Source organism: Hirundo rustica, chromosome 6 (assembly GCF_015227805.2).
Source record: "Hirundo rustica isolate bHirRus1 chromosome 6, bHirRus1.pri.v3, whole genome shotgun sequence".
In the NCBI taxonomy this organism is placed as follows: domain Eukaryota; kingdom Metazoa; phylum Chordata; class Aves; order Passeriformes; family Hirundinidae; genus Hirundo; species Hirundo rustica.
In genome coordinates this window covers 59,783,213-59,795,769 of record NC_053455.1, presented here as the reverse complement: position 1 = coordinate 59,795,769, position 12,557 = coordinate 59,783,213, and positions in this window count along the sequence as shown.

Sequence of the window (12,557 nt, the reverse complement as noted above, 5' to 3'; positions counted from 1 at the left end):
TTCTTCCCTCAGGTCCCAGATTTAGGGATGCAATTGGTTAAGATGCTTTGGGTTGAATCTGATGCAGAGGATTTAGAAATGGATAGAACAATTCCCTTTTCTGCTGTTGTCCTGCTCTGTGTGGCAGCACCTCAGCCTAGCACCTCTTTCCTGAGTGTAAGATGATCCACTTGTGCACTGATTCCTCTTAGCAGCCACCCCTGCAAAAAAAATTCCTTCAGTTTTATTGCCTAAAAACCTCTTCAATCACTGTTTGGAGGGCAACTTCTAGCCTGACTTGAAGGAAATTGCAGTTTGTGTGTCCATAAAGAGAGCTAGCCAGAAACAGAGGAAATAGAAGTTGTATTTACACTGAACGCTTAAAAAAAAAAAAAAAAAAAAAAAAAAAAAAAAGTGACTTTATTCCAGCCTGCTGCCCAAAGCACCTTTTCCTCAGGTGCTGCCCAGAGAAGGTGTGTTCTGCTATTACTCCAAAGCCCTTGAAGTGCTGAGCTGTGCTCCCCTGCATGTACAGAGTCGCCTCTGTCTGAGCAATTTTCCTCTTATCACCCACCCAGGGTGGGGCGTGCTTGGTTTTCCTGGCTGCCATGCCCTGAGGGGCTTCATGCCATGGGCATGCTTGGATCACGCTCCTAAAGGCAGGACTGTGCTTTCCAGAGGATATTTATGGCTGTTTTCTCTCCAAAATGGAGCTGGGAGAAGCAATCCTGCATCCTTTGTCATTAAACTTACAAGAGCAATGTGGTACCTGAGGTTTCGTCGTGGCCCTTCAGTTCAACTTGTTCCCCAGGAAATTCCTCATCTCCTCCATGGATTTGGGCAAGTTTGCTTCAAAATATTAATGCTTTCACTCTGCTTCAAGTCTTCTTAACTGGTGAGTGATGAGGCTGCTCCTCACTTAAACTCTTGGCCTCCCAAGGGCATTTTTTTTTATTTTCTCAGAAAAAAAATAAATACATCTTCCTTGCATCCACTTATTCTTGGTGATAGATAAGGAAAAAACGAGGGAAATAATCTTTACTGATTTGATTGGTCACTTAATCTAATCTGAAAAAAAATCTTTTTTCTCTAAAAGATCTACATTCCCTCTTTGAAGTAACACCTGGAAACACATAAAAATAGATGTGAAAATACATCCTTTAGGGCTGGTTTAGGTTCTGGAAATGGTCTGAAACTCTCCCTACTGACTGTTCCATCCTTACAAATATTTACCATTCAAGTCTTATTTACCCTATCTGTGTATTTTATCTGCAGGGTGGTTATGTTTAGATGGGTACATATGTTTATATTTGAGATTTTGATTTTGTGGGTTTTGTTTGTTTTTTTTTCCATTCTTAAAAGTACATGCTCAGCCACCATGCTATCTTTTTGTGACAATTAATCCAGTTTATTGATTTAAGGTGTTGACACAAAGGGGCCTACTGGAGCTTTTATTCCAATCTGTGATGGGTTAGAAGAGATTCAGTTTAAATGTATTGATGAAACTAAAAACAAAGGTAATTTTGTAAAGCACTATCTCTTGCTTTTCAGGGGTTTTAATAGCACATAATACCTGAAGAATCCAGCAGGAACATCCAGAATCCAGCCCTGTGAGGAGATTATTGAGCAAGAACAAGCTAATTATGCAAATAAAGCCCATATTCCCTGCAAGAATTGCTGCACACAGAGATCTGCAGGGCCTTCATTTTCACTCTGACTCATAATTCCACATTTGGGAGCAGAACTGTGCACATCAGTTGGATCCCAGTCAGTGAAGGGCTGGGGTTTGCTTACGTGGGGTTTTCTACCTGTTTACAACCTGTTGGATTGGTGTCAGCTTCAATTCATGGTCTGTGGTGTATCCAGAACAACAAACAGGCAGGAGAGGGCAAAAGAGAGACCACATCAGATCAGAGCATTATTGCAGCGCCCAAAAGTGGAGACCTGAAGAAGGAAATAAACCCAGCTTTAATTGGGATTAATTACAATGTTTATTTTGTTTTCTACATGGATTGAATCCACAGGGACTTATCCCACGAGGGAGGAGGCAGCTCCACCACAGTGATTTAAAGGGTAGCTCTTCTCAGGAATTACTCATTCCACTTCCACTGATTTATTAGTACCTTTGGAATTGCATCCTCATGCCAGAGGTCCCAAATATTCATCTAACCTCCTTCTGTTCCTCTGGGATGATGAAATAGCCTAAAACTCTTTGACCTGTTGCAACAATGGATTTACCAGGCTTGGCTCCTCATGTAGCTGAAAAAAGATTTGTCTTTATTTTCTTGTTGAAGTGGATGTTAGAGATACACACACCATGGCAAAACAAACAAACTAAACTCCAAACCTCACGTAAAAATGACACATTAAAGTATCTATGCCATTAAAAAAAAGAAAGCAACTTCAAACTAGGATTCCCTGCATTCTTTGTGTTATGTCAGAGAGAGAGGAGCCAATCAATTTTGGAATGTTCTACTTGGGCTTTCTTTCAGGGAAATAGATGGGATACAAACCCCATCTGGGATTTTCTGATTCTGTGTTTCAACACTCCATTGTGAAGCTCCAGTCTGCTGAATCAGAAATCCATCAGCTGTGCACAGGAACGAGCAAAGCAGACAGGGATTACCTGGCAAAATGCTCATTAAAATTATTTAAGTATCAGCTGTGGGACATGAGCTAAAAGCGTGATATTGCAGCACACAAAATTTGCTCAATGTAAGTGGTTGTGACGTAAGATTTTTAACCTTAGGATTGAAGTGGCAGGCTTTGGGGGTGTGAAAATGAAAGAGATGCTCTCGGGGTAGTTTTATATCCTCTTTTATTAACTCATGTCTCCTTTTTATTTCTCCTACCAGCTCTTAAATGAAAAAAATCCCTTGAGTAAGAAGATGTGCTGACAGCTAGTGAAGTGAGGGACAACTCTGCCAATGTGACCATCCACACAACAGTCCTGAATTCTGTGGTCTCTGGAATGAGGTGAAATCCATTAGTGCCTAAGAATGTGGTAGAAAATGTACTGAGGAAACTTTTCCCTGACTCAAAAAAGGTATACTTGGGGCTAAAATTTACAGCTTAAGCACTTCTCTGAAATGTGTCCCCTCCAATGAAAAATCTCAACTCCTTTTTGTCCATTTAATCCTTTTAATTTCCTGCAGCATGGCCCTGAGCTCCTCATTTTGACTCCTTATATTTAAAAATAGTTGATCATGAAAGGCTGTGTTATATCTTTAACCAACATTCCCTTTTTTTTCCAGTATAAACTCTTCATTTGCATCCTTGCTATACTCCCCAGTCCAAAATCTGAATATCCCTGGATACTTTCACTGCCTGTGTGAGTTATCTTGCCACCTCCATGCCTCCCTAATAACACCTTGGGAAGGGATTTATCTCTGAGCTACCCTCTCCAGTTTTGTTACTCCTGGGATTCTGCCACTCTTTCTTCCCCTCTGCAAAGCTGGTTTGAAATAAATATTGGGAGGGTTTATCCAGAGTAATACCTGGATTTAGGCATCTGGGCTGAATAAAATTTCCTGGTATTTCTTACCACGAGTACACCCAGTGACTTAGAGAGCAGAGGAGAGATCCCAGCTAATGTCCTGTGAATTTGTTGACAGTGTGCCAAGATGACAGATACACTGCCAACAAATCCAAACAGTTGGCTTTTCCAGGGAGCTGTATAAGATCCCAGTTCCTCGTCCTTGTATTCCTTGTATTATGGTGCCTTTCAGGCCTTGATTAGCACCAGCTGCAGTCCTTTTATATAGCCAGGGCCTCACTGCCCTCACAGGGAAGAATTTCTTCCCAATATCCAATCCAATCCCACCCTCTGACAGTTTGAAGCCATTCCCTAGTGGCCCAGGAAATAAAAACCTTCCATTTTTCTCTTAATGAAAACATGATTTTGGGGGAAAAAAAAAATCTATGGAATATAATTTCCTTTGGTGCTGCTTCTTCAGCACTGCTATCCCTGTGGAACAGAAGATTCCTGGAAAAGGAATTCTGTCTTAACTAACGAGCTCTTAAATATGACCTCAGATATTAGAAGCAAGTTTGAAGTATAACTGCCTCGTTCATGCCATGTTTTATTGCCTGTTGTCACTCTTCAGTGGCATGAACCAGGGTGTGCCTGGTGTTCTTGTCTGAATCTGTTGACAGCAAGATAATCCCTCTCGTCTCTGCAAAGGAAACCTCTTAACCAGTTTACCACTGGGAGAGCTGGGACCTGGCAAGCCCAGAACTCATCTCCGAGCTCAACTTGCCCTCTGGGTCACTGCTTGACAATTTTAGCATCATTCCCACCTGGAACTGGGAGTAAACCTTGCCTTCTCCAGGTGCACTGGTGCTTACTAAAGCTGAGTATTTGCTGTGGCCATGTGCTCCCCCCGCTGGTAGATGCATCCAGGTAACCATGGAATACATGCCAGGATTACACTTCGCGTTTTCTAAACCTAAAATGTGAAATCACCTGATTTTGGTGTGTAATCCTCGGCTACTGGGGATATTTTACCTCAATTCCGGGGTCAGCACTTCCCCGTATGACTTGAAATCAAATAAATACTTCTTGAAATTTTATTTCCCAGGCGATTTCAAAGGAGTGTTTGTCTGAATGTGGATCTGGAGAAAACCCCTGTGTTTTTTTCCACTCCCTAGAGAAAGGTAGCTGAGGTTCTAGTTGATTGATATTTGGACAGCTAAGGATAGGAAGGTTAGAGACTCTCGAGATTTTGATCAGCTGGAGGAGTTCTCAAGGAGGAAAAAAAAATCGGGGAAAGAGGAGGAAAAATGATCCAAGATCGCCTCCCTGTGGCAGAATCCCGCTGTTGCCCCTGGAAATGGGCCAGTTTCTGCTTTTCCTTGGATGGATTCCTCCCTGCCGCAGCTGCTGTGAATAACGCAGAAATGTTATCCAAATCACAATAACAAACGACAATTAAAAAAAACCCCTTAAACACAGCTGCTGTGAATAACAGTTATCCAAATCACTATAACAAATGTCAACATTAAAAAAAAAAATCTTACTCCTGGGTGTATTTGTATCAGGTGTATTTGATAATGAAAAGGTTGTTGCAATTGTAACAATTAATTTGTAGCAGCTTTGCACCTGAAGATAATCAAAGCTCTGCTTTGGGAGTAAAAGGACCCAAATTATCTCCAGACAAAAATTCCAACTTTTAAGTAGCTCATAAAAGAGAGAAAAAGATGAGACAAGAACTCTAATATTTTTTGGTGGATTATTTAGAAATAATGGCAGATTTAGAAGCCAGGACTGCACAGGACATAAAATTCACAAATTTCACCCCAAACCTATATATTTTAGAGAAGGCATTCTGCCTCCTGAACAAGAAGGATCGTTGTCCACGTGAAATTTCACAGCGTGACAAATTGGCTCCTTTGTTTTTCCACCAAACCGTGAGGGTTTATTCATAAAGTCGAGGCCTATTCTGCCTGCAGGCCACGACGAGGAGGTTCAGGCCCTCGCCTCACATTTCGTGCTGCTTTCCCACACGATGTGCAGGCCTGTCCCTCGTCACCTGCTTTTTTGGGCATGGCTTTGGATGCTGTGAGGGGTTTGCCAGTGTCCAGGAGGACAAATGCCACCTTTGAGGTGATTTTCTACTGCAGGAAGTGTTTGCTACCGATTTTTGGCGCTTTATTTTCTGAGGGGGAGAGACTCGGGGTTTGGATGACCGGTCAGGGTCCTTGAGTTCCCTTCTCTTCCAAAACCTCTTCTCCAAGGGAAGGAGCATAGGAATAGCTGCATGGCCTGTTGTATAGGCAGCCTTTTCTTTCAATCCAACTTAGAAAAAACAGAAGGGGATGTGGTGTTTCCATTGCTTGCTCCGTGTAATATCCTGTGAGAGACCAGCAGTGGCTGGGCCTGACTCAGCCTTGGATGGTTAAACTCATTCCTTTCCTTCCCTCTGCAGCTCCCAAACCCCTGATATGCCTCTTCCAACAGGAAATTTAATTGCATTTTGTCCCTGCTATAATCCCTAAAGCTGCAAATTAATTACTGGGCCGTTGTCCCAGGACCCTGGGTAAAGGTAAAGGTTGTATTTCCAGATCCAAGCTGCCCTGGGATAATAATCCCAGCTGCTGTGAAGCTTTCTGTTCCATGCCCAAAGGACAGCACTTGGAATGGTTTGGTGCCTGGTATCACAGCTTCCTCAGATTTGCAATCAGTGAGCAATCAGGGCATAAACAAGGGTTTATGGGTTTAGCTGCTCAGGGCTAAGATTATCCAATTAGTACTTCAGAAGTATCCCACAGGCACAGTCCGAGGCCTCCGTTTGTCTCATCAAGGATTAGGAGCAATTAAGAGAAGTCAAATGCAATAGTGGCACAATATCCACCAATATCCATCATGTTGCTCTGGAGCATGATTTAAAATGCAATTTCCTTCCAAGGATAACCCTCCAGGTGGCTCATGGAACACCTAAAGAAGGTACCATACTAGAAGAACAAAGTATTCCAACCAGTTAACCTATGGAAGGGTAATCCACGAATCCAAATAAAGATCTAGTCCCTTAACGGACTTGTCTCACGTAGGATCCCTCAGTTCAAGGATGTGGAATTGAGAGGAAAAGGACTGCACATGAAAATTCACCTTAAACCTACACTGTTTGCCTGTTTTTACTCTCCTCAGGCATTATAATTTCCCCAGTTACTTTCTGAGTCTGTGCCTCCCTCCGAAACTGCTTTATCTGCCTCAGTTCTAACACTTCATTATATTTTAAAGATGTCTTTTTCCCCCTAAAACTTTTAACCTTCTGTTTTGCTTAGGTAGTTTTAAATGGTGCATACTCTGATAAACTCGTATGAACATTTACCCTTTTTTACTGACTCATAATTAGAAAAGACTTATGTAAAAAACATATAGGAATAGTTGAACTGTACTTTTACCAATATTTCTTTCAAAAATACAAGTTAGTTTTGATTAAAGAGCATAAAATAATACTCAAAAAAACCCCCAAGGGAGCATTAAATAATCTGGTCAGCATTAATAATCATTAGTGATGGCAGGTTTTTAGACTTTGAGCAATTGATTATCTACAGCAAATAATTAGATCCTTGAGATAACATCTAATGACATTGGAAAAGAATAATGATAAACATTTTCTGATCCTTGGGACCTCTGCAGGGATTGTGCAAGGAATTATATAAGTATTTGTTATACTTCATGATTGTTTTTATTCTACTGACTGCTTGAGACCAGTCAATCTTTTCCTTAATGTGTGTTCCTTAACAACTTTAACTTTATAGATTCTTTAAATGTTTGGTGTTTTGTTTGTTTGTTTGTTTGAGAAGATAATCAAAGGTTCTGCCTGAAAAATTAGACATTTTGATTATAGGTGAGCAGGATACAGGAAACTTTGAGCTTAACTGCAGGTTTTGTTCCTGAGCAGGAGCAATGACATATTTGCCCTACATGAAGACGCTTATGATATAAAACTCTCTTAAAGGAGGAACTGCAATGCAACACTCGCTTATCTGTGCTTAACACCCCTTTTATTGGTTGATTGAATTGTATTATCTGCTCTTTACACGTTGAACACTACTATGTAAGGAATTTTTAATTATTTTTAGGGCTCCTAATTGATGGGCAAGAAGTTTCCAACAGATGCTGTTATTGCACACATATAAACCCACAAGCTTTGACTGTCTGAGTTGCAGCCTTTATTTTACAGCACTGGAGTTGCAGTTAATAAATCCCTGTGGTTTCCAGAGTGAGATGTGAAGGTGGCCACGTCACCTATGCACATTTATGTTCCCATAAACATAACATCGCAACTGCAAGCCAAAATACAGATCAACTAGACTGTTTATAGATTGTTTTAGATAAATTCTGTTTGGCAAGCAAGAATTGTGAGGTTTAGGTAGCATTAACTTCCAATTTCTGCTTCTTTGCCCTTCATAGGGCAGAGAAGACCCCAAAAGAAAGGACGGGTTGTGATGAAATGTGGATCCAGCCACTCCAGGTGAAACAAGGCAGTTAGGTAACCCAGGCGGTGCTGGGCACAGGTTGAGCAAGGAACTGGTCCAGCTACAAAATACAGTTCCTCCCTTTTGATCTTGATAATGGCTCCTGAGTGACAGGATGAATTGCATCCCTCGGTTCCGCTCCCCCTCGTTTCCCTCCACTCGAACTGACAAGATTGTCCTCACGGAGTGAGTGGGTGTCTGGGATTTTGTAAGACAATACGAACTGTGGAAAACACCGGTTCTCACTTGATATCGGCTGACTAACTTGACTGGGGTTTAATGTTGTGCCTCCCCTGTGGAGAATCATCTAGGCTCATTCTTAAAGGTGAGCAAGTGTAAAACCTAATTGTAAGAATGTAATACTGCAAAGGGGTACTTCAATTCTTGGATTTTCTATTTCAACTGCTTCTGCAGACTTTTCCTGAAAGCACAGTTCCTTAAAGAACTCCATTATTTCACTTATGAAAGGGAAGATGAAGAGCTAACCTCATCACTGTCCACTGTCACAACAATGAAATGCTGATTAGGTCTGAAGTACTCCAGTTTTCTTTAAATCTAAAGCTTGTGCTGCCTGCAGCAGGGACTTTTTAGAAAAAGAACCTTGTCAACAATAGCACTGAAGGGCTCAAATCAGATTCATCTTGTCCATCTTTATAGGGTCAAGCATCTTGTCTAAGCTGCTGCCTGGGCTTTCTTGTCAATGGAGAGAGATAATTATCTCTGGATCCAATTTATACTGTCCATTTCCTTAGATGATTATAAAGCAAGAACACATAAATCATTGACATTATGCATTTTAAGACAGCTAAAGCTAAGCGATTAAATTCATTTACTGTACTAGAAATATTGTGGTGCTCACATCATCCTGTTTGGAGACAGAGAGGTGCCATGGAACACTTTCTGTACCTGTGCCACCACACAGCATAATCCTTAAACGTGTAGTTGATAAAAGGGGGTGAGATTGTTAAAGGACATGATATTCTTCACAGAATCATGGAATGGTTTGGGTTGGAATAGACCTTAAAGCCCATCCATTTCCATGGAAGAGACACGTTCCACTAGAACAGTTTACTCTAGCCTGGCCTGGAACACTTCTTGCAAACAGCAAAGGGGGGAGAAAAAAAGAAACAGGGATGAAAGGACTAACCACATTTTCAGATGATGCTTGCAGTATTTATCTCCAAATGAAAAGTCACTGCAATTTATATCTGTGTGTTTAAATTTTGCAGAATATTGTGATTTCCAGCTGGGTTTTGTATGTGCCTGTTAGTGCAAAGAACTGCAAAGTAAGTGCTTCTTGGGAGGTGCAGTGAAAGACACACAAGTCGTGTCCAAATATTACAGAACAAGCTTCTCAGGAAGGTAATTGTGAGGGTTGTGCAATGTGTTTTCACTCTGCTGGCTGACGGGGCCTGCCTGTACCTGCTGACACACCTCAGGTGGGAAGGTTGGGTGGATCTTTATTCAGGAACTGGAACGATTTTCGAGATTTCCCCCAAACACTAAAACAAAGCTTCCTACCAATGGGATCTGTGAGTCTGTGTAGGATGTGGACACAGCTTGCAATGTGCAGCAGATCCTTGCTGACTCCTTTCCTTTCTCCACCTCTTTGTGCTTCCTCAGCTCTTGAAATGCACAATTCTTCTCTTTTATAAGAAAAGGAGGGAATGCAGTAGCATAAACATAAGGAGTGTCCCTCTCTGCCTTCCTTTCCAGGAGAAAATGTGCATTTACTGTGGACACTGTCACAAGTTTCTCTCCAGATTTGCTTTAAGAACATGACTGTAAAAGGTCTCTTCCTACCAAAATGGTTCCAGCTTTTTCCTGCATTTCCCCATCCTTGCCAGTAGTGTGATGGAAAATCACCACCCTTATGAAATCTCTCTGCTTACTTTCCACCACAAGTGAGAGCCATGTTTCACCTTCTACACCAGCTAATTGTGGATGGGTTATGTTCTTTTCCTTTCCTAATTCTTTACTTTATAGTTTGAGATTGATTTTGTTCATTTTCCTTCATAATTCCAAAGTATTTAGAGTTGCTAGGCTGTTCCTTTGGCCTTTTCCAAACACTCTGTTCATTAGAACGTCACCCTCTGGAAATTAGGAAAGGAAGTGATTATGGTTCTGATATACAGAACTAAGAAATTAGGAATTATGCAACATTAATCCCTCTCTCCCCCACAGTTTGGCAATGTGAAGTGGAAATTAGCTCAGAATATTCCAGGTACACTGAGGAGTGAGAGGTCAGTCACAGCAATGCTGTGATAAAGGATTATTTGGAATAGCCAAGGATTTCTGAGGGATTTCTGGCTCCCTCTGACCCTTATTTTAAAATAAATATGTCTGTGTTTGCAGGAGGAGAGGGAGGAAGAGAGGGACTGGTAGATTTGGACATCACTGAAATAATGTGTAGAACTGGGCATAACCTTAACTCTGTTTTTACTTTGCAGGACCAAGTTTGAAATACTCTGTTTGAAACAGAGTACAGTGCAGTTGTGAAATACTTTCACTGATTTTATGCTGGTGGTAGGACTGGTAGGACAGATAATCTCTAAATTAATCAGGATAACATGAGGGAAAGTCATGTGGACTGATAAAGCTTTCAGTTGCTTTATTTATTACTTCTTGCTCTAACAAGAGAGTAGTGCCTCCTGTGGGAGTGAGTGATCATACCTCTGATTTAATGTAATTTTTATGTAGAGCTGCTCTATCCTTCTTTATTCTGTCTCACCTTTCTGGCCTCTCTTGTAGGGTAATTGCTGTCATGGTGAAGTCTGAGGTACAAGAAACAAAGCTGATGAGAGAAATCACTTCCTCAGAGGTTACAAAGTCCCTTGTGTTATGCAGCAATTTCAGCAGGTGCCATCTCCGTGACTCCTGTACCCAGCATTTTCCTCAGCTTATTTCCCATTTATCCCACTAACAGCACTAGAAGTTATCCCATGTTAACATTCCCCAGCCACATGCTTTGTAGTTTTTGTTCAGGTTCTTCTCTTCCCTATTTTTGTGCCATAGCTTGGCTCAAACAACTCTCAAATGTGTTTTGAGTTCCCATGGAAGCTTTTCCTCTGTGTTGACATCCTTGCCTGCCTTGTTCAGACATGCAGAGACACATATTTGGTGCCTCCTCAGCCCTGAATTTGGGACTGGCAACTTCAGATTTGATTTGGGTAGAAGTATGGTAATCTGGTGCTTGGAAAAGCCAGTTGGGATGAAGAAAATAGGAATAATGCAGGGTTTTCCTTAGAGTTTAAGTGGTTAAAAGTGAGGGAAAGTTGGTAGAAGAAGGCTTCCACACGTTTCCAGAATTTTTTCAGGGTTTAAGGGACCTGTGGGTGCAGTTATCACCAAAACAGGGCACAATCAGCTCTACCAGGGCGTGACAGAAGACAGATTCTATCACTTTTCATTCAGTAAGCCTGTGCTGCAAACCCCGAGTCTCATGCTGCTGCTTTTTGGGGGCAGCAGATAAGATCTGCTCTTGTGAAAGATCACATTACAGCACATAAAGCTACGAGGATTCAGCTCTGCTACTTAAAACCTGGGGAGCACACCCAGAGAATTGGTTACCCTACCCAAAAAATAGAGTTACCAGCAGCTCTGGGCAGTGCCAGCTCCTCTGCTAAATCACAATTTATCAGCTCCTTACCCACCTGAACCTTTTCTACCCCAGCCTTCAGGATCATGAACTAAAAGCAGTGACAAATTTCCGTGGGAAGCAGCACCAGTTTGGCTGAGCACATCCAAAGTCCTCAGCAGAATATCAGGACCCTCAAAAGTCCCTACCTACCACAGATTCCCTTCCAGTTTGATGCTGTGGACTCCAAGGACTTGCTCAGATCCTGCTAGGAATGAGGAATGAATAGAGAATATTCCTCTAAGGAGTTGCACTACATAAAAGAATAAGAAAAGGAAAAGAAGGGACAGGTGTTACAGGCTGCAAATAATAATTCACAGATACAACTGGCATTCTTCTATAAATTGCATTTTTATGACTAAGAAGTTTATTTATTTATATTTAATAATTTGTTTTATTTATTTATGTCCTTATTTATGTTTTGCACTGAGTTACTCAGCTTAATTAGTGCTCCTTTTATTTCTTTTTCCTTTTACTTTAAGAGGTGGGTGATGCTCCAAGCCTGGCAGTGTTTAAGAAGAATTTGAACAATGATAGAGGCTTAAATTTTTGGTCAGCCCTGGTCAGCCCTGATAATTGTAGTGATCTAAATTATCTAAACCATTAAATTATAGTCCCTTGCAACCAACTCAACTAAAATATTCTGCTATATTCCACTCTGTTCCATTCTCTCCTGTCTCCAAGAGAGAGGGAATTCCTGCTTGTACATTTATGAAGGTGCTTGACCTCCTCATGCCTTTGGTGACAATCATCTAACCAATGTTTCTCTCCAGAATCTGCCACGTTCATGGCATGCAGAAAGAGAACTAAAGGAGTTTCTTTGGCAGTCAGCAAGTATATTAATCACTTAGGAAGTGCAACAGCTCAGTTTGAAAAAAAAAAAACCAGATTTAAATTTGCACAAAAGTCCATATAACTTTGCTCCCATTTTTTTTTTTTTTTTTTTTTTTCCCCAGGC